Genomic DNA, 22,630 nt, shown 5'->3' with positions numbered 1-22,630 from the left:
TGATAAGCTTAATTTTCCCAGAAGCTATTTCCTTATTCTAAAAGGCAGTTCCTACTCTAGGAGAAAGGTTTTTTTTTAGAAACAGTTCTCAAACTGTTTGGTGTGAGGACCCCTTCGGCATTCTTAAAAATTTTTGAGAAATCCAAGGTACTCGTCCATATGTGATTTATGTCAACTGATGTTTACCACAGTAGGGATTAAAGCTGATAAATTTAAAAACATTTATCAATTCCTTTTTTCTTTTTTCTTTTTTAATTGTTGTTCAAGTACAGTGTTCTGCCTTTTACCCCCATCCCAACCCATTCCCCAGCCCTTCCCACCTCCCTCCCGTTTCCACTCCCCCTTGTTATTGTCCATGTGTCCTTTATTCTTGTTCCCGCAGACCCTTCCCCTTTTCCCCTGAAATTATTTCTTTAAAGAAGAATAACAAACCCATTACATGTTAACATAAATAGTTTCCAAAATGTAATTTTTCCAAAATAAAACAAATTTATTTTTTCCCAGTGTTGCATATTTCTTATGCCATGTCTGGAAAATTCACCTGTACATTTGTAAGAGATTTAGGGTGAGAAATGGCATAGAACGTTTTAAGATTATCATGGCCATAATTTGGACCTTTGAGACCCACTAAATAGGACTCAGGGACCCACTTCCTTTCTCATAGGTCCCAAAGCATACTGTAAGAACTGCTGATTTCTTATAAACATACAGAAAACAAGTTGGATTTTATCTATTTGATGATGGGTAGATAGATACTTCAATGATTTGAGCAAGGATTGGATTTGCATTTTATAATTGTGATTTTCAGGAAGAGGAATAAGTTAGGTAGATACAAAGTTAGATGCTTCAAAACTAAATTCGAACAATTTCTCGCATTCTAGCTGAAAGAACTGTTTTACAAGCACATGTATGATACCATTGATACTTTTTTATGTGTAGTTTCCTCTACTCAAGAGTAAGTTACTTGAATGTGAGTACTGCTTTTGGTTAATCTTTATAGCTACAGCTTTTGGTAGAGAGTCCAGAGTAGGCACCAAGTAAAGATTTATTGAAAACAAATGAAAGCACCAAGTAAACGGCTATCAGAATATTGCCGATAAATGATGATCTAGCCTTGAACTTAATGGCAGTGGCAACACAGATGGAGCAGATTCAAGAGATGTACAGCATTCACTGTTGACTGACTGGAAATGCTGTTGACCTACTTACTGGATAAGGCCTGTGAAAGAAAGATAAGGAACACCCTTATTTTAGTCATCTACCTTATGTGACCCTGATTCAGGGAGAATAGGAGGAATAGAATGGGGTGGGGCTTGAAGGGGTGCCTTCTGGTTTTATTTTTAATATGATGAATTTCAGATGCTTGTTGCATTTGAGTGTCTCTGAGCACCTTAGGGGTTATAAAGTTACACAGTGTCTTATCTAATTAAGCCAACATCTCAGTATATTTCAATATTTGTTTTTGGTGCTTTAATATTTTAGTATTTGTTTTTAATAGTTTTGATGTTTTAGTGCTTATTTTTAATGTCCTGGTATCTTAAATATTTAATCAGAATTCTTGGATTTTTGCTGTCCTAAATTTCTGATTCTATTAACAGATGCTGATTTATTGTCAACCAAGTGGGATTAATTTGGCTGTTGTACAGTGACTTTTTTCTCAAATTCACTACTTCTAAGTTCCACCCATAATGAGGGAAGTTGAATTGCCCCTATAAACTTGTGAAGGAATGTACTGATGCCAACCTTAGTATAGATTTGCTATAAAAAGAAGGAAAAACAGCATTTGAGTTATTCACAGAAAGTGTCCAAATCTTCTGTCACCATCCTCATACACCACAAGCCCCAACTAAAGTTGATGACACATCTTAAAATATGCCTGTCAGCAAAAATGCATTTTCATAGTTCACAATTATTACATAGACACCATTTATTGAAAATAAACAAGCATTATGCAAAGAAAGTGTTGTCAACAACTTCAGATGAGTTCAGAAGGTAACAAAGTCTCATTCAGTTTTTAAGAGAGTAGCCATAACAGATAGGAAAGAACACTTTAAATACTGAAGGGTATCTGTTCTCCTGTCCTTTATTGCCACTCACCTTTCCATTTGGCCAGAGTTGGTATGTCATCCAGTACTTCCTTATTTAGTGTTATCCTGACTTTACATTTTTGTTTCTAATCCACTCTGCAAGCCTAATTATTTCCCTGTCCCAGGAGAATGTGAATAATTTTAAAGTTAGAAGAGAAGCATCTGCAGAAACAGAAGATACAAGTCATTTCATTATAATTAGTCTATTTGTCTTTTTATAATTTATGCCAAAATGTATCAATATCTCCAAAGAATGAATGACTACCACCTGTCTTAAAAGATGAATACAGCACCCAACTCCAATTATTTTCACTGCCTCAAATTAAAAAAAAATTGTGTTAGTGAAAGTTGGAGCTATTACTATGTATCACACTTTTCTATTGTTTGTATAATTTAGTGAGTCACAGAAATTGTACTATTCAAGAAAAATAAAAATAAAGTTTTGAAAACTAAATTGTCTTTGAGTTTCATCAATTATTAAATGTGCATTTAATAAAGCACTCAGTGAGCATAGAAAACTATATATCCATGCATCTCGGTAGATATATTGATATATTTAAATGAATAAGAGAACATTATTTCTAAGGGTATGTAACATGGATATTCATGTTAATGTGTGAAATAAAGCTATAAAACTACAATGCAAAAATATACTAGTATATATAATGGAATTTTTACCACCACCACCCTCCCATGCCTGAGAATTAAGCACTTTATATTTTAAAGGTAAACAAAAGTCTATTTTATTAAACATCTATTATTGGGAGTAGTGCCACTCTTTCTTTCTCTTCTCATTTCTGTGCAGATAAAAATTTCTGCTTTGCTCCATTTTTGGAATAGTTCCATTTTTACACCAAATGTGATACTTCAAACTGAAATACGGCAGACCACATTTCATTACTGAACAGACTCCCTGCTGATGTATGACACACCCTCTTGCTCTCGTACCCACACTTTTGCCTCAGTGCTCTGACACGGTGAGCACTTTGGGCTTCTTGTGAACATGGGGTAAGTATACTTGGACAGTGCCCAGGGCCCACCTTTTGTAGAAGCACTTTCCATCCTTCTTAATGCTGCTGTCTTTTACCACTGATCTATTAGTGTGATGAACCTAGCATCCTTGTTTATGCACAGTTTGGGTACGTACATTGACTGCTTTGCGGATCACATGAACTCTCTGTGTATATGTTCTTTTTCTTCAGCCTTTCTCTCACCTTCCCCACTCACTGCCACCCTCTCTACCAACCCACTCACTAAATTAGTACCAACATTTAGATTTTGGATGAGTTAGCAGATCTGTACTTCAGCTTCTGACTTTAACCATGTTTCTGATCCAGCTTTTACTGGATAATGTTGTTGCCAAGGGTAAGGGATAGAAAATGGTGGTTATAAAGTGCTTTAAAAATTAATGAATCCACTTGATGGGAAAAGGGGTGGATGGTAGAATTTGGTCACTTAGAATCAGTTTTATAAAATGAAAATAAGAAGGCTAGATTACATGCTTTCATGGCTAATTTTGGCCAAATACAAAGTTGTCTGTGTGACACAACATGGCTGATTTTCTTACATGGCTTCTAAATAAATCATAAAGTCAATTATTAAAAGATGTACATATTGTTATAAAGAAACTTATATAGTGAGAAAGCAGTGACTGTTTATTCTTCAGAGAGATTGGTTATAATATCAGAATATTCAGTGGTTATCTCCTATCAACCATGGGAAACTGTTCAAGTTTTGCTTCTGAGTTCCAGAGACATGAGCAAGAAATGACCCGGATCAAGTTATTCTTGCAAAATAAGTTAAATTAAGCTTTGTTTGTAAGACTAAACTGCTTTTGTCTGCTCAGGAAATTTTCAAGGCTGGTATCCACTTTTTTTGTTTTAACAGTCATACGATTGAAAATATTTGCTGAAATTCATGATACCATACACTTAAAGTGGATGGACTGTTTTGCATTTAATTATATCTCACTAAAGTCACTTCCTCCTATTCTCCTTTGTTCTCCCACTTCAGAGAAATGAGGACTTATCATTTTAATCTTACTAAACCTGATATGTTATAAAACTTTCTGCTTGCAGGGAGCTTTAGATTACACCAATTTTTTATTTTATGTTTTAATTTAAATTCAATAAATGAGTCCTTCAATGGTTATTAACTCAGACATTTTCTTACTTTACCCTTTTTACATAAATGAAAACATGTTCTTCACATTTTTTTCAAAAACAAATTTGCTTAAGAAAATATTTATTGAATGCCTACCAGATAAATATCAGGCAGTGTAATAGATACAATGGATAAAAGAGTGAGGAAGACAAATAAAAAGCCATGTCCTGATGTATTAATATTAAGCGATATGCTAAGTACAAAAAAATAAGCAGGAGGTGAGCATAGGGATGCTGGGATAAGGACTGTTTTTTGCAAAATCTGGGGAAAAAAAGGTGGAGAATGTGCTGATTGAACATAGACTTTAACTTTCTGCACTACCAAAGGAAGGGCCCATATGATGTTCTTGGTTCCCATGTAATTTAAAGGGAAACTTTCACAATGTCCAGAGGCATTGATGTCCTGCAAATGAGGGAGGAGGGTGCCCTCAAATTTCTTGCTGCAGGAATCTACTTAGGTGGCACCAACCTTGACTTCCAAATCTACAAAAGGAAAAGTGAGGGCATTTACATAATAAATCTGAAGAGAACCTGCAAGAAGCTTCGGCTGGCAGCCTATTCCTTTGTTGTCATTGAAAACCCTGCTGATGTCAGTATCATATCATCCAGGAACACTGGTCAGTGAGCTATGCTGAAGTCTACTGCTGCCACTGAAGCAACTCCCATTGCTGCTGCTTCACTCCTGGCATCTTCATTAACCAGATCCAGGCAGCCTTCCAGGAGCCAAGTCTTTTGGTGGTTACTGATCCCAGGGTTGATCACCGGCCTCTCATTGAGGCGTTGAATGTTAACCAGCCCACCATCACTCTGTGTAACACAGACTCTCCTCTGTGCTACATGGACATTTCCATCCTTTAACAAGGGGGCTCATTCAGTGAGTCTGAGGTGGTGGGTGCTGGCCTGGGAAGTTCTGTGCATGTGCAGCACCATCCCTCATGAACAGTCATGGGAGGTCATGCCTGATCTCTACTTCTATAGAGACCCTGAAGAGACTAAGAAGGAAGAGCAGGCAGCTGCTGAAAAGGCTATGACCAAGGAGGAATTTCAGGGTGAATGGATAGCTCCAGCTACTGAGTTCACTGCTGCTCAGCCTAGGTTGCTGACTGGTCTGAAGGCACAGGTGACCTCTGTGCCTGTTCAGCAGTTTCCTACTGCAGACTGGAGCACTAAGCCTGCCACTGAAGACTTGCCTGCAGCCCCCAATGCACAGGCCACAAAATGGGTAAGAACAACCACTGAGTGGTCTTAAGCTGTTCTTCCACAAACTCTTAACAGAATGGAAATAAGGTTGATGGAAAATAAACTGTTTTTAAAACAAACATAGACTTTAAGAAGGAGAATAAGGCACACACACACACACACACACATATATATATATATATATATATATATATATATACTCAATCCCAGTATTTTATATATATATAAAATACTTAAATTTTGAATTTTATTAAAAAATTTGTACCCAACCTAATGTGTTCTTAGAAATACATGCATTAATATCTGTCTCATGACTGGCACAAAGTAGGAACTTAATAATAATAGCTAATGACATAAAGGGACTACATAATATTTTATCTTAAGTAAGGTAATAAGTCTGGAATTAGTCTGGAGAAAGAGTTGTTAAGAATTGATTTTCCCAAATCTCATTCTGATTAAAAGGAGAGTGACAGGTTATGAGAACTGATCAGGGAGAGAATAATCAAGTTAGCTTCCTCTGAGAAAATTTATTATTGAGGGAGGAAGTGGAGAGAGATACCTTAAGGAGCATTTAAATGTGATAACAGAGGGTAGTGTTTGGTCTATGTTGCAATATATAAGTTATCAAGCTTTGGTTAAAGTGAGTAGGGTACATAAGGAGATGGTAGAGCTATATTAACTTAAGTAATACAAAACCACTAGAACACACACATGGACCCATGGAACAGAATAGAGAGCCCAGAAATAAACCCAAGTCTCTATGGTCAATGAATTTTTGACAGAGGGGGAAGAAACATAAAATGGAGTAAAAAGAGCCTGTTCAACAAATGGTGTTGGGAGATCTGGACAGCAACATGCAAAAAAAAAAAAAAAAAAGAAAGAAAGAAAGAAAAAAGAAAAAGAAATGTGAACACCAACTTACACCATACACAAAAATAAGCTGAAAATAGATAAAAGACTTAAATATAAGTTGCAACACCATAAAATCTTAGAGGAAAACATAGGCAGGGAAATCTCAGATATTCCATGCAACAATGTTTTCACCAATATGTCCCCTAGAGCAAGGGACATAAAGGAAAGAATAAACAAATGGGATCTCATCAAAATAAAAAGCTTCTGCACAGCTAAAGAAAACATCAGCAAAATGAAAAGGGAACCAACTGTATGGGAAAACATATTTGCCAATGATACCTTGGACAAGGATTTGATCTCCAAAATATATAAAGAACTCACAGGACCCCACTGCAGGAACACAAACAACCCAATTAAAAAATGGGCAAAGAACTTGAACAAACACTTCCCCAGGAAGGATATAGAGGGTCCAGAGACATACGAAAGGATACTTAGCATCAGTAGCTATCAGAGAGATGCAAATTAAAACCACAATGAGATACTACTTTTTACCGATGAAAATGGTCATCATAAACAAATGAACAAATAACAAGTGCTGGTTTTCCACAGTGCTGGTATAGCCACTGTGGAAAACCAGTATGGAATTTCCTCAGAAAGCTAAAAATGAAACTGCCTTTTGAACTGGTAATTCCACTGCTGGGATTATACCTTAAGAATCCTGAAACACCAATTCAAAAGAACCTTTGCACCCCAATGTTCATAGCAGCACAATTTACAATAGCAAAGTGCTGGAAGCAACTTAAGTGCCCATCAGTAAATGAGTGGATCAAAAAACTGTGGTACATTTACACAATGGAATACTACATGGCAGAAAGAAGAAAGAAAGGAAGGAAGGAAGGAAGGAAGGAAGGAAGGAAGGAAGGAAGGAAGGAAGGAAGGAAGGAAGGAAGAGAAAGGAAAGAAAGAAAGAAAGAAAGAAAGAAGAAAGAAAGAAAGAAAGAAAGAAAGAAAGAAAGAAAGAAAGAAAGAAAGAAAGAAGAAAGAAAGAAAGAAAGAAAGAAAGAGAAAGAGCTCCTACCCTTCATGACAGCATGGATGGAACTGGAGAGCATTATGTTAAGTGCAATAAGCCAGGCAGTAAAAGACACATATCATATGGTCTCACCTATAAGTGGAACCTAATCAACAAACCAAACAAGCAAGATAACCAGAGATATTGATATAAAGAACAAACTGACAGTAACCAGAAGGGAGGTGGGAGAGGATAACAGGGAAAAGGGAGAAGGGTCATCAAGGAACATGTATAAAGGACATATCAACAAAGCTAAAGGGAGGTAGGATTGAGGGTGGGAGGTGGGGGTGGCTAGGGTGGGTGGGAGTGGTGGGGTAAAATGGAGACAATTGTGCTTGAATATCAATTAAAAAATAACACAAAACCACTAACATAGATTGCTAACTTATTCCTCTTGTTCTTTTCAAAGTTAAATATGTTATTGATGGGAAATAAATGGAAATGGCATTCATATTTGCAAGACTTAATTTTAACAGAAGTTCTGGTTTACACATATATATATTTACTTTATCTTAGGCATTTACACCTAAAAGATTAACAAGTTATTTCTTGTTTTGAGCAATTTGATTATATACTTTGTATTATTCCTAGAAATTTATATTTTAACATTAAGTTTACTCTATTTATAATAATTTTTAATTTGCATGTTAATTATTCTATTGTTAACACTACCCAGTGTATGTGTGTGCAAGTGTGTGTATTCAGTGGCATTTAAAATGTAGTATATGATCTTTGCCTTTACAATTTCCATCCATTTATTATATATTGGGCTCAACTGGAACTTTATAAAACAAAATTTGAAAATAAAGAGTTAACATAAATATGACACTTGTTAAAATGCCAGCATCTACGTTTGGCAGATCAATTATATTGTTTATAATTATTGCAAATAAATCTGTTCTTAGGTGGAGAAAAACAGTTTTGAATCCTAGCTGCTGCTAACCCTCAGTGTAGTCTCCATGTGGGGATTGCTGATCTGAGCCTTTATCTTACTACTTATAAAGCATTTGTGCCACAATTCATGTCTCTTATTTTAAAAAAATATGATATTGAAAACATGGAATCTGAGATATTTGATTTGAATCCTATAATAATATTCATAGTTTATTTTTCTTTAATAATTACTTAGTGTTAAATATATTTAAGTGTCCAAGATCTTATTCCATTTTCTCAAAAACAAAATATGTACTTATTTATTTATAAAACATTTCAATTCCTTTTAGCTAAAATATTACTTGTTTTTTATCCTGTTTTAAAGCTATTAAAGTAGAAATATACCTAGTATATGCAAGTGGATCAACTTATTTAGTTAAAAATCAGTCAAAGATCTATCATGTTAATAAATGTGAATATAGTTCTGTTATTTGAAGAATCCATTCTGTAGCAGCGAAGAACTGAACATGCTTGCATCTTTTGTGCTTTAAAAAATGAATTGACACCATTCAGTTTGCAGGCCCACGCTCAACCCACTGAGCCACACCAGTCAGGGCTACATCCAAGATTGCTCTATCCAGCAAAGCTTTCATTTAGCATGGAAGGGCAGATAAAGTGCTTTTTCAGATAAGGTCAAGTTAAAGGAGTTCATCATCACCAAGCCCTTATTTTATAAAATGTTAAAAGGACTTATCTAAGAAAAAGAAGATAAAAAACATGTATAGTAAAATGATAGCAAACTCACAATTATTAACAACCACATCTAAAACAAAAACAAAAAGAAACTAAGCAAACAACTAGAACAGGAGCAGAACCACAGAAATGGAGGTCACATGAAGGGTTAGCAACAGGGGAGTGGGAGGAAGAGAGAGGGGGAAAAGGTGCAGAGAATAAGTAGCATAGATGGTAGGTAGAAAATAGACAGGGGGAGGGCAAGAATATTATAGGAAATGTAGAAGCTAAAGAACTTATGACACATGGACATGAACTAAAGGGGGGAATGTGGGTGGGAGAGGATGTGCAGGGTGGAGGGGAATGAAGGGGGGAATGGGACAACTGTAATAGCATAATCAATAAAATATAGTTAAAAATGAGTTGACAAAGTGGATTTTTATAGCCTGCTTTTCTGCTGCTTGATGAATTTACTATTTCATATTCCAACGAAGTTAGTAGACAAGTTACCAACTGAATTATACTGCAGTTACAGCTGGAGTACAAAAGCGTTTCTTTTGCCCTTTTACTTCCAGCAGAAAATTAAACCTTCTCTATAGTCTGGACTGTTAAAAATTCAGTTTCCCTGTAGTTTATTCCAGTCTTCAAATAGTAAGTGAAATAAACAACTGACACTCCTCCACACAAAGAGCCAGACACAATCATTAATAGAACACTTTTGTGTTTAGGAGAAAAATAAATCCTCTAATATTCAATTTATCCAATAAATCTTTTCTTACATGTAACCATATGATTTACCATCAAGTAGAAAAATCAATTTAAACTGTTATTAAAATGTCCTTAAAATGTAGAGAGCAGGGACGTGTCCCTATTGATTATTTTTCACAGTTGACATTTTTTGAATAGGAAATATATGTACATGATTCAAAAACCAAAATAATACAAAACACATGATCAGTTTTCTTAATACCCCAACCTTCCAATCCTTTCTACTTCACTGTATACTGATATTTTTATCATATTTTTCTTACCTTCTCAGTATTTATGCAAATTTGAACATGTATTCAGTAGCCTCAGGTTTTTTTTTAAAATGTGGCATGCACGATATGTCATCTTTTTTTACTTTAAAATGTTATTGGAGATCACTTTATCTTGGTACATAAAGACTGTTAATTCTTTTTACAGATGCATGGTATTCCATTGTGTAGTTGTAGGCTGGGCTATTGAATCGATTTCCTATCATTTACACATGGTTTGTTTCTAGTTGTGTACTATTACACTGCCTTGATGAGTAACCTCATTTACATATCATTTAGAATACATGTAGGCATTTTTCGTAGGACAAATATCCAGAAGTGTGTATCATGAGTCAAAGGATAATTATATTTGTATTTTGGTAAATAATGTCAGATTTCCCTGCATAAGAGTTACACCAGTTATCACAGTTACCAGCACTGCATGATAATGCTGTTTTCTCACAGTCTCAATAATGTTTTTGCTTTAATTTTGAAATGTGACAGGTGAGAAAACACATCTCTGTAGTGGGTGTTTCCATTTCTCTTTTTAAAAGTGAAAAATCAGAAAATTATTTACGGCTTTTAAAGCTCATTTGTATTTGCCTGTCTGAGAATTGCCAGTTCATGTTCTTTGCTAATTTTTTCTATTGGATTGTTGATCTCATTATTTTTGATTTCTAGAAATGTTTTATATCTTAAAGAGCATAGTGTTTTGTCTATAGTACTAACTGTAAAGATGTTTCACAATTTTTCATTTGTTTTGACTTTGCTTATGATTTAAAAATAATATAGTAGAATTTATTACTCTTTTCATATAAGCTTTCAGATTTTGATTCTTTTGTTAGAAAGTAGTACCCAACTTCAGTATTTAAAATACACTTATACTGACTTCTAATATTTGTGCTGTATTAGTTTTTCATTTATATCTCTAATCTAATTTGAGTCAATCATGGGGTATTATTGTGAGAGATAGGTATAAAAATTAGACACCTTTTAATGGTTTCCAGTTGTCCAAGCAAGATTGATTTTAAGAATGCACTTTTAGCCCTGGCTGGCGTAGCTCAGTGGATTGAGCGCGGGCTGGGAACCACAGTGTCCCAGGTTCGATTCCCAGCCAGGGTACATTCCTGGGTTGCAGGCCATAACCCCCAGCAACCACACATTGATGTCTGTCTGTCTGTCTGTCTCTCCCCCTCCCTCCCTCCCTCCCTTCCCTCTCTAAAAATAAATAAATAAAAATCTAAAAAAAAAAAAAAAAAGAATGCACTTTTACCAACTGATTTTTATGTCACCTTTATTATATACTGATTTCTATGTTTATTTGGGTCTATTTCTAAACTTTGCATCCTATTTGATTGCTTTCTCTATTTATATACAGGTATAACATGCTTTTAATTATTGCAATTTTAAGGTATACTTTAACTTAGTGGAGAGCTAGTGTCCCTTAATAGATTTGTTTACAATGTTTTCCTATTTGTTTTTGCCAGCATATTTTCCCATGTAAACATTCGATAATATGTGCTTAATTTTAGAAAACAAACCAAACACAGCAGCAACAAAACTCTTAGTAGTAGAGATAACATTAATTTGTTATTTATAAATTTCATAAGATATAAAGTTACTTTTGGAGAAGTAAACATCTTTTCATTGTTGAATCTTCCTAGCTATGGTATGTTTTTCTATTTGTTCAACTCTACTTGGGTCCTTCAGAAAACCTATAGGTTTCACTGGAGATTTATTTCTATCTATATCCTCTTTATTGTTGTTGATATTGTAAAGAATGGAATCTTATTTTATTTGATTTTAAGTGTACTTTTTATGTAGAAGATGTCTATTGATTTCCCAATACTAATTTTAGACTCCAATAACTTATCATTTGTAGTAGCTTTTCAGATCATTCTCCTGAAAACTACACAAACGCATTTTTAGCATTTGCCATCAGAAATAACACTTACCTCCTCATTTTACACTGTTATAGATCAAATTTCTTTCTCCTGTTAATCTCACTGGCTGATATATACAATATTTATAGTGGTTGTGTTATAAGCATTTTGTCCTCTTCCTGATTTTAACTGGAACACGTGCAATGCATTGTAATTAATATGTATGCTTGAGAAACATTTTTATGGCATATCAGTTGAATTCTACTTTATCAAGATATTCTTATTTTGTTTTAAGAAGAAATAGGTTTTGATCCAGTCTAAATGTGCTTTCAACATTAAAAAATATATAAATTTGCATTGAATTGCATCAGTGGGCTGCATTAGTGAGAGATAAGCGAGAATTTATTCTGTAGTTTTCATTGTTTGTACTTTTATCAAGTTATGGATAAAATTTTACTCATGCTTATTTCTATGAAAATAATTTTTAAATAATTTCTTTTTATGTTCTCTTGAATAGGTGAATTACCATTAGAATAATGTGTTCTTTATGAATTTGGGAGGATTTCATGTGAAACCATCTGAGCTTGGTGTTATTTATAGGGTGGAGGTTATTATTTTATATACAAATCTCTAGTTCTCTAAGGAGATTTATGTTTCCACTTTCTGTTCTAGTAATGCTTTTGGTAGATTTTTCTATAATCTTATCCATTTCATTTACGATTTTTGCATGAGACACCCTAAAGTAGCTGTAAATATTTCTTTTTTAAAAATTCCATTAATGGGCCCTGGCTGGCGTAGCTCAGTAGATTAAGCGTGGGCTGCGAACAAAAGCATCGCAGGTTCGATTCCCAGTCAGGGCACATACCTGGGTTGCAGGCCACGGCCCCCAGCAACCGCACATTGATGTTTCTCTCTCTCTTTCTCCCTCCCTTCCCTCTCTAAAAATAAATAAATAAATACAATTTAAAAAAAAAATAAAATTCCATTAATGATTTTGATTATTTATTCATATTATTTCTAATTTTGTGTTAAGGATGCTGATAGTTTGTTTTATTGATTTTTTTTTGCTCCTTGATTTAATCTGAAACTTAGAAAAATTAAGTGAGTTGTGTCCACTTTATTTAAATATGTTTAGGATTTTGCAGTCCTTATTAATATTTAGGACTTTAAAAATCTTTGTTTTAGTGTTACTATTAAACACAGGCATTTATATAATATCTTTAGTCTTTAGTCTCATTTTTAAGGCAGTCTATTATGAGCAACAATGAAATTAATTAGCTTATAAATTCCCCCTATTCTACTCTTTGCATTTCCAATTTGTTCAACGATATTGCCTTTTATAATAGTTACCACCATTATATTCAACATTATACTGAAGACCCAGACAGCACAAAATGAAAAAATTAAGTGAATGGATGAATAAATAAATGGCACACAATTTGATTGGGAAATAAAGAAGTAAAACTACATTTGCAGATCATTTGATTATATATGTGGAAAAGTGTAAAAAAACTGTGCAAAAAGTTATTACAATTAATGAGTACACTTAGCAAAACAGCAGTTTACTAGGTCAGTACACAAAATTTGATTGTATTTATATAAAATGGAAATTAATATTTGAAAAATAATATTTAAAACTCCATTTTAAATATACAAATATAAACTATTTAGAAATGTATTTAATAAAGGGTATGCAATGTCTGAGTACTGAGAAAAATTATAAAACATTAATTGATGAGTTTAAATTAAAGAACACACACATACATGTATATATATTCACAAATTAGAAGACTCAATGTTATTAAGATGTCAGTACTTCATTAATTGATCTATAGATTCAATGTAATCCCCACCAAACTAATAGGTTGACTATGACAACTACATTAAGATAAAAAGAATATACAATAGCCAAAACAGCTTTGATAAAAACATTTGGAAACTTTTAATAGCTATTGCAAGATTTACTATAATGCTAAAATTATTTATGTAGTGTTGTATTGGCTTAATGAAAGACATCAAGATTAATTTTAAATAATCAAGGTTTCAGAAATAGACCCACATGCTATATAAGGTCACTTGGTTTGAAGTGGGAAGGATACTCTTTTCAATAAATATTACTGGAACAATTGTATATCTGTATGGCAACAAATAAATAACAGCTGACTCTTCCCGTCATATACATAATTTAGCTTAAAATGAATGATAGGCCTAAATGTTAGATACAGGAATAAAACTTCTTGAAGAAAACATAGGATACAATCTTTGTCATATTGGCTTTGATAAAGTTGCTTAAAAAGGACAAAAGTCATTGATCCATAAAAGACAAAATAGTTTCTTGTTCTTTCATAGACAAGGTTAAGAAAATGAAATTGCCTGTCATAAAATGGGAGAAAATATTTGCAAGTCTTATATTTGACAAAAGCCTTGTATTCATAAACTATAAAGAATAAAATTCACTTAATATTAAGAAAACAAATGAAATTTTTAATGGGCAAAAGAATTGAAATGATATTTAACAAAAGAAAATATATGTATGGTCAATAATCACATGAAAAGATGTTTAACATCATTAGTCATCAGAGAAATTCATATTAAAACATCAATGACATCTACACTAGAATTGCTAAAATCTAAAAATTGAAATGCTAAGTTTTGACTAGGATATGAAGGAACTTTATTTCTCTTACATTGCTGGTGGGGATGCAAAATGGTACAACCATTTTTAGAAATAATATTTTATCAGTGAAACTTCAGCATTAATCATGCACTTATCTGATGACATAGCAATCCCATACCCAGGTATTTACTCAGAATAAAGTTAAAAAGTAGGTCCACACAAAGATTTTATATTAACCAGGATTCTCCACAGAAACAGAATCATTAGAATGTGTACATATTATACACAAATATATACACACATATATACAGATATAGATATTTCTTATAAGGAATTGGCTTATGTGATTATGGAGGATGGAAAATCCCAAGATCTGCAGTTGGCAAACTGAAGACACAGGAGAGCCAGGTTCCAGTTGGAAAGCTGGCAGGCTTGAGACCCAAGAATATCTCATATTTCATTCTGATTGTGAAGGCTGAAAAGGCCATTGTTTCAGCTCAGTCAGACAGGCAGGCCAAGTTCCCTCTTATTCAAGAGAGGGTCAGGCTTTTTCCTTCATTCAGACATTCAACTCATTGGATGAAAGACACCCACATTAGAGAGGGCAATCTGCCTTACTCAGTTTATCACTTAAATGTTAGTCTCATCCACAAACAGCTTCACAGACATACCCAGAAAAAATGTTTCTCAATTATCTGGGCACCTCATGGCCCATACAAGTTGACACATGAAATTAACCATCACAGGCATATACACAAATTTCCAAAGTAGCATTATTTATATGAGTCCGAAACTAGAACAACCCAAGTGTCACATAACTGGTGTGTGACTAAACAAATTGTGGTATATTCATACTATGGAATACTACTCAGTAATAAAAGGAAAGCAAATATTGATATACACAATAACATGGATTAATCTCAAAATCATGATGCTAAATTAGAAAGTGAAACATAAAGGAGTATATAGTGCATGATCCCATTTGTAAGAAGTTTTAGAAAATGCAAAATTATAGTAACATAAAGCAGAGTGGTGGTTGCTTGGCTCAGAAGATGAGGGGAATGAATGCAGAGTCGCTATGGAAAATTTTGGGTTGATTTTAAAGTTCTATATAATGTTTGTGGGGACAGCTGCACAAATACATACAGTTGCCAAAATTTTTCAAACTGTGTGATTAACATAGATTGGTTTTATTGTATTTCTCGGTGAAGTTGGGAAAAAGAGGATGTTAATTACAGCATTGTTTATGAAAGTAAAAGTTGAATATTTTATAATAGAGAAATGATTGTTGTAACATTTTGATTAAATGAAATTATGCACTCATGAAAATGATGGAATTGAAAATGTAATTGGAATCAAACATGGTTGATATGCTGTGATTAAAGTTATTTTTTAAAATTAATATTTCAATAGAGACTAAAAGAAGACCATGAGCATTTATAAATAGTTATTTAAAGGAAATACAAATATATATTTTAAAATTTTATTTAAATTGTAAGAACAAATGCAATACTAAAGTAAAATAAAATAACTGCATATCACAAGTTCCACAGGCTTAGGTGTACATCTAGTCTTTGTTTCCCTCATTTAAACAACTTAATGACAAATTTCCCAAAGGATCTTATAGTAAAGGTTGGAAGGCCAATAATATAGGGACCATGGTATTATTTTAAATTAGAAAAGTGAAGATTTTATACATATTAGGAAGATGCTGATATACAACCTTTTTTTATTTATTTCCAATTATTCTTGTCTCACTTTATGACAAGGTTTCTCTTTGTGCTTTTTTATTTCTTCCCCTGACTGTTGTGGCTCAGTGGATTGAGTGCTGACCTGTGAACCAAAGGGTTGATGGTTCAATTCCCAGGTAGGGCACATGCCTGGGTTGCAGTCCAGGTCCCCAGCTGCGGGTGTACAAGAGGCAACTGATCAATCAATGTTTCTCTTGTACATTGAAGTTTCCCTCTCTTTCACCCTCCTTTCCCCTTTCTCTATAAACAAATACACATAAAAAATCTATTTAAAAACACTCTTTTTGTGCTTTTCAATAGCTTTGAATCTTTTATGACATATCAGAATTAATGGACAAAATTTTTGCATCTTACACTAAGTAATATGCAAGCGTTTTCACTGGGTTCACTATTATTTGTAATGCCCTCAAAATTTTACATTTCATTTAGAGTCTCCCTGCACGTAAATCATTCTCTGTTAATGACTTAGGCATTGGAGGCACATTAAATCTTTAACCACTAACAAATCACAGGTCTTTTAGGAAATTGCTGCTGCCATGCATAATTTGGTACTCATGGCATTCACCTGTGCCTGTAGCAATTAGTGATTTCCCCACTGACTTCACAATATCCTGAAAGAGTTAATAGACCTCTCTTATAGTGCAATTTCCTAACAGGATCAAATAAATTCTTTCAGTGCCAGTCTAATCAGATTTCTTAATAAAAATAAAAAGTAACCAAGTTATTGGCATTTTAGTTTACTTAATGCCCATGAAGAACAAACATAGCATATTTAAATGTAAGGTTATGCAATGCATGGTTCAAAAATATTTGATAATACTAATGTTACAAGTTCTGAGATGGAAAAGCAAAAATAGTTTTATTCATTCTGAAGAAAGGGATGTAATTAATTTAGCATTAGGCATCTTAGAAAGTCTGGTTGTACTTGTAGCTAAAGTGATTGAGGTAGAAATGACCTGGGAGCAAAAATACAATTGTGAATTTCCTTACATTTTGTTCTTATTAGGACACAGTTTGAGGCAGTGATGCCCCCAATTCTTTTCTGGTGTCACTTCCTTTTGCATCAATAACTTCCTCTCACACATCACACGCACATGTGTATATAAATGCACATGTACGTATGTATACATATCAATGTATATATGTGTACATATACATATATTGCATATATTTCTAATATACATACATATTTTATATTTAACTGACACTTATTGTGCTTATATACACATATATGTGTGTATGTATATGTAGACATATATAGTATATATACACATATTTTTAATATACATATATACATTTACATTTTTAATATACATATCTACATTTTTTAAAGATTTTATTTTTAGAGAGAGGGGAAGGGAAGGAGAAAGAGAGGGAGAGAAACATCAATGTGTGTTTGCCTCTTGCATACCCCCTACTAGGGACCTGGCCCAGAACCCAGGCATGTGCCCTGACTGGGAATCAAGCTGGTGACCCTTTGGTTCACAGGCCCGTGCTCAATCCATTGAGCTACACCAGCCAGGGCTAAGTTTTTGATAAATATTAAAACATTACTCCTTGTAATAACCCTATAAAATGGGTATTACTGATGCCTGCTTTATATATGAGAAACCAGAGATCCAGAGACATAAGATAACTTTCCCACACTTGTGGGTCTGGATCCTACCTCTGTATTTTTAACAATTGAATTAAAGTGCCTTCGGATTTTATTTTTCCAAATTCTACCCCAATATCAAAAATTCATTTGTTATTAGTTACAGACTCCTGTTTTCCCCTATATATATTATTTTCCTTAGGAATTATGGAGTATTGTGTCTTGTGGAGGAGAAAAATATATTGGTATCACAGTAAAATCATCTAAAGTCCCCAGCATGGAGGTGAAGAGTTATTTTCAGAAAATTTTATCTGCACCCAGAAATATATGTTCTGTAAGTTGTTAAAAATTTTAAATCTATGTTTTTCCACTTTAAACATGTTTTACAAGGTGGCTGAAGGCTTTGTACTCATAAGACTGAGGTAATATGGCCTCAAACCCTGTAGAAAATGGGACAACAATATTTGCAATTACTTCAACACTTGGAGGAGTAGGGAAGTTGGGCAGGTTGGAAAGCTCTTGTCAATATATCCAAACTATCAGCAAACCTTATGTTCTCAAGTGTCTGTATCCTCACCACTATTTTTGCAATATTCATAAATTATAGCCTCTTCTGTAATGATGTGGGCTGCCAAAGAAGTACTCCTTCACCAAAATAAAATGCTTTCTAAATCTTAGTGATGCTGAAACAGTTACTTTATACAAAAGAAATGAACATCTCTCTCCTGGCTGGTGTAACTGAGTGGATTGAGCGTGGGCTGTGAACCAAAGAGTCACTGGTTCAATTCCCAGTGAGGGCACATGCCTGGGTTGCAGGCCAGGTCCCCAGTGGGGGATGCGTGACAGGCAACCACACATTGATGTGTCTCTCCCTCTCTTTCTCCTTCCATTCTCCTTCTCTAAAAATAAATAAATAAAATATTTAAAAAAGGAATGAACATTTCTCTACTAAACTAATCATACCTGGAGAAAAAGTCTTGGGAGTTGAAAACAAATGGCTAGGAAAGGAACTGCTAAGCAGGCTTCTTTGTCTTCTTGAGGTATACAAACTTAGAAAAAAGAAGTGTTATGTGCACTTTTAGAACAGTCTCAAGTGAGAAAAAAAACAAGCAATGAATGAGCATTCCATTATTTTGGTATAATTAAGGGTTAAAAATAATTCCAACAGCTTGATTTCTTATACCTATCTATCTTTTAAGACATTCCATACATGAAAAAGCAGAATTAGGGTTCTGGTAGAACCCTTTACAGGATGTTACTTTACATTTTCCTATATTTCATCTATTATAAAATGAACTTGCTTTCTAGGAGGTAACAAACTGAAAGTGTAGTTTTCATATAATAATTGCATTAAATACCATCACTGGATCACCATCAATGTTTCCCCTTGACTACTCAGGCACTTAACGGGTTTCTAGGCCAGAGATGGCCCAGGTCACTGTCATTTCATTGAAATACAAATGTCAGCATTAAAGTAGATGTAGATTCCCTTAATCAATTAAAATTAGTATATACATTAATTATAAACTGCATAATTAGTGCATGTAAAGAATATACTAAAAACATCAAATAATATCAGCTAACAGATTACTGACATGGGTCACAGGACCCAAGTAAGAAATAGGCATATTCTATCCTCATGCATCATGACAAGCCACTCAGCCCCATCCTTGGCTTCTTTTTCAGGTAGTAGGCAAAAGGCATTAATTTTTTTTTATTATTGTTCAAGTACAGTTGTCTCCATTTCTGTAACGATGATCTAAGTCAGATCTACCTGCCAAAGGCCATGTTTACCACTAGTTATTTCCTGTCTAATATGGAAACTAATAGAGCAGAAATTAGACCTTAGATGTGGAGAAAAAGGTACCATGACCTGAAGGTTTTCATTTATCATTTTGATAAAGCCATATTTATGACTTCACACACAGCATTAAAAACAGAGCAAAGGTATTTTCAATAAGAATGTAGTGGCTTTGTTTCTGGTAACAGGGGGTGGGATAGAGGTAGATAAAATTGAAGATGTTCAATCCAGAAATGGATTGGATAGTTAAAGCCAGGAGGATGATTCATTTAATTGGGTTTTGTAAAAGATAAATACAAAAGAACAGAATAATTAATAAACTAGTTATAAAAATTATGTTTTGGTTTGTTTCAGTTCAATTGTTTTATAGAGTTTCTGAAAAACATGATCTTCCAACCCTGCATTTAGTATATGAATTTAGCAGAGCACTAAGAATACTTATTAAAAAGTACACAACATATATGTGTATCGAATTTGTCCTAGATTATTGGATATTATTGTCATTTTCTCAACCCCCAAAACTACCAAGAAACATCATGACTGTATATATCCAGACTTCTGGTTTTGAGGGAAAGGAATATATTAATGGTATAAAATATTATACAATACAAATGTTAAAGTTGACATAAGATTTGTTTTAGTATTTATTTAACAATCACTGGGTATTTTTTATCACCTCTACAGAGTTCTTTCTAGGCCTTTTCCCTATCAATATGACTAGTGCAAAATTGTGACCTCACTTTATTTTGCTAGTTATTTTTAGCTGAAAAGAAGTGCTATTCAGCTTTTAACCAAGTATCAGAGGTTAGGTCAGGTTAAGAGAATACTGTATACATTTTTTAAAAGAAACTATTTTCAAACTCTTTGCAGCCCAGGAAGTGGTGCCCTCCTCAACCTCTTATGACCCGATAAACTGATAATGGCAGATTGAGCTTCTCAATTTAGTTGTGGAAATCTCCTTTTTGGGATATTGTTAATTCCACACAAACAAAAATGCTACTACTTTTAAAGGATGCAAGGCTTTCCAACTTGACTCTAAATGTCTTCCCTGCCATTGGGTCCTGTGTCTAGACTGCCCTATGGAGTTTATTTAAAGACAGATTCAAGAATCAAACCTACTGATAGTTTCTCAGAAAGATTTACTATTGCACTTGACAGGAAGTGGCTTGTCAATCATCGGGAAGCCTTTTGTTTTGGAAACTAGTTCATAGGAGGAAAAGTAAAGTAAATTTTGAGGGTCATTTGCTCATAACTTGTCCTTGTTTATATGTCTTAAAGTATTTATTCTTCTTAAAGAACATTTCTATAGATTTTCATCCACTGAAACTATTTCTTAAATAGTAAATGTCAGGACTTAAAACGAAAAGTGGTTTGTTAAACTATCCAGTCTAAACCCTCTTTTTATTGAGAAACAAGGTGAAGCATCTTGTACAAGGTCCCAAAACTAGGTAGAGTCAGTCTTGGCTGTATTTTTTCTGGGATGCCACCCAATATCCTACATTTTAATTTTGATAGCAATATTAGCCTACTTATATTTAAAATGGAATATGTGAAATTTGAATCATAGTTCCTGAAAATAAGCTGAAGAGCTTCCTTTATAAAGTCCTCCATGGAGGCATTAAATTATGTTCATCAGGACAAATGTTGATTTCTGTCTTAAGTATTGGGAGGGTTATAATATTTCTAACTGTTATTTACTATGATTATATTATATGACAGGCACTTAACATATTTGACCTTGAAAAGTAGGTATTGTTATACAGATATTTTAGATGAAAAGATTGACACCCCAAAAGTTAAAGAACTTCTGAAAAACATTTAATTAATGACAGGAAACTGATCCCATTTCAGATCTGCTTCATCTCAAAACCTAAACTCTTGTCCATTTTTCTAACTCCAAAATGCCATTCTCTGTAGCACATGCCAATGGTGAATTGAAACTATTTCTCTTCTGGTTTAATTTAAATTTTGTTTATATAATTTGGTTTTCTATTGGCAAGTAAAGTTCTGCATAAACTCCTGCATATTACCATAAATCCAACCTGCAAAAATAACAGTAACCTTCATAAAAAATGGTCCTTAGGTCACCCTTCAGTCTTCTCTTAATTAAACATAGAATTTTATAACAAGAAAGATCCTTAGAGTTTATCAAATATAAACTGATAATTTTCAGAAGGGGAGACAGACCTATTAATGTGAAGGATCATAAAGCTGATTAAGTTTTAGAAGGGTGTGAACTCACACAGAGGTCCAGGTCTGTAAACCAAATCTTCAAACTCCTCTGTCTCCTTGTATGCTGTGCACACTGGGTTAGCCAAGGTAGGAAAAGAAAAAAAAAGAGCAATGTAAAACCCATTAGGTAGGAAGAATTGAACTCTACGAGGTAGTCTTTCCTGAATAAAAATGTCCCACAGTGTAGTTGGAGTGTCATTATACTAGCTGTATTTACATTTCAAGTACAGTCATGTTTCTATTGTCATAATAATGAGAAACAAGGCTGGCATGGGATGTCTTGAACCTCATAGATACGTGACAAGAAAAAATTTATGTGACTATTTCCAATGTAGTTGATATCTTTAAGTACCTGAAAGTTATCTGTAGAATATTACTTCAAAATTTGGGTTTGTTTTCCCTTACTATTAAGAGAATTTTTGATTCACAAAAAGGAAAAACAAATATGAACTTGTCTTTAAGTAGACAGAAAGAAAATTCAGGTATTTTCTGTTCAAATAGTTGAACTTTCAATGTTAATTTGGCTTGTAGGTATTACTTGACATGCCTTAAAGAAACAATGGTTAGCCCTGGCTGGTGTGGCTCAGTGGATTGAGTGCCAGCCTGTAAACCAAAGGGTCACTGCTTCAATTCCCAGTCAGGGCACATGCCTGGATTGCGGGTCAGGTCCCCGGTAGGGGATGCATGAGAAACAACTATACATTGATATTTCTCTTCCTCTCTTTCTCCCTCCCTTCCCTTCTCTCTAAATATAAATA

At 33.8% G+C, this 22,630-nt stretch overlaps 1 pseudogene; it reads left to right on the top strand.

Moving 5' to 3' along the window:
• The first annotated feature begins 4,595 nt into the window (after positions 1-4,595).
• On the top strand, positions 4,596-5,564 carry LOC114505331 (annotated as a pseudogene).
• Positions 5,565-22,630: the final 17,066 nt, after the last annotated feature.

Source organism: Phyllostomus discolor, chromosome X, assembly GCF_004126475.2.
Source record: "Phyllostomus discolor isolate MPI-MPIP mPhyDis1 chromosome X, mPhyDis1.pri.v3, whole genome shotgun sequence".
Taxonomy (NCBI): Eukaryota; Metazoa; Chordata; class Mammalia; order Chiroptera; family Phyllostomidae; genus Phyllostomus; species Phyllostomus discolor.
Note: the sequence above shows the minus strand (reverse complement) of the source record. Positions and strands in the feature narration are given on the sequence as shown.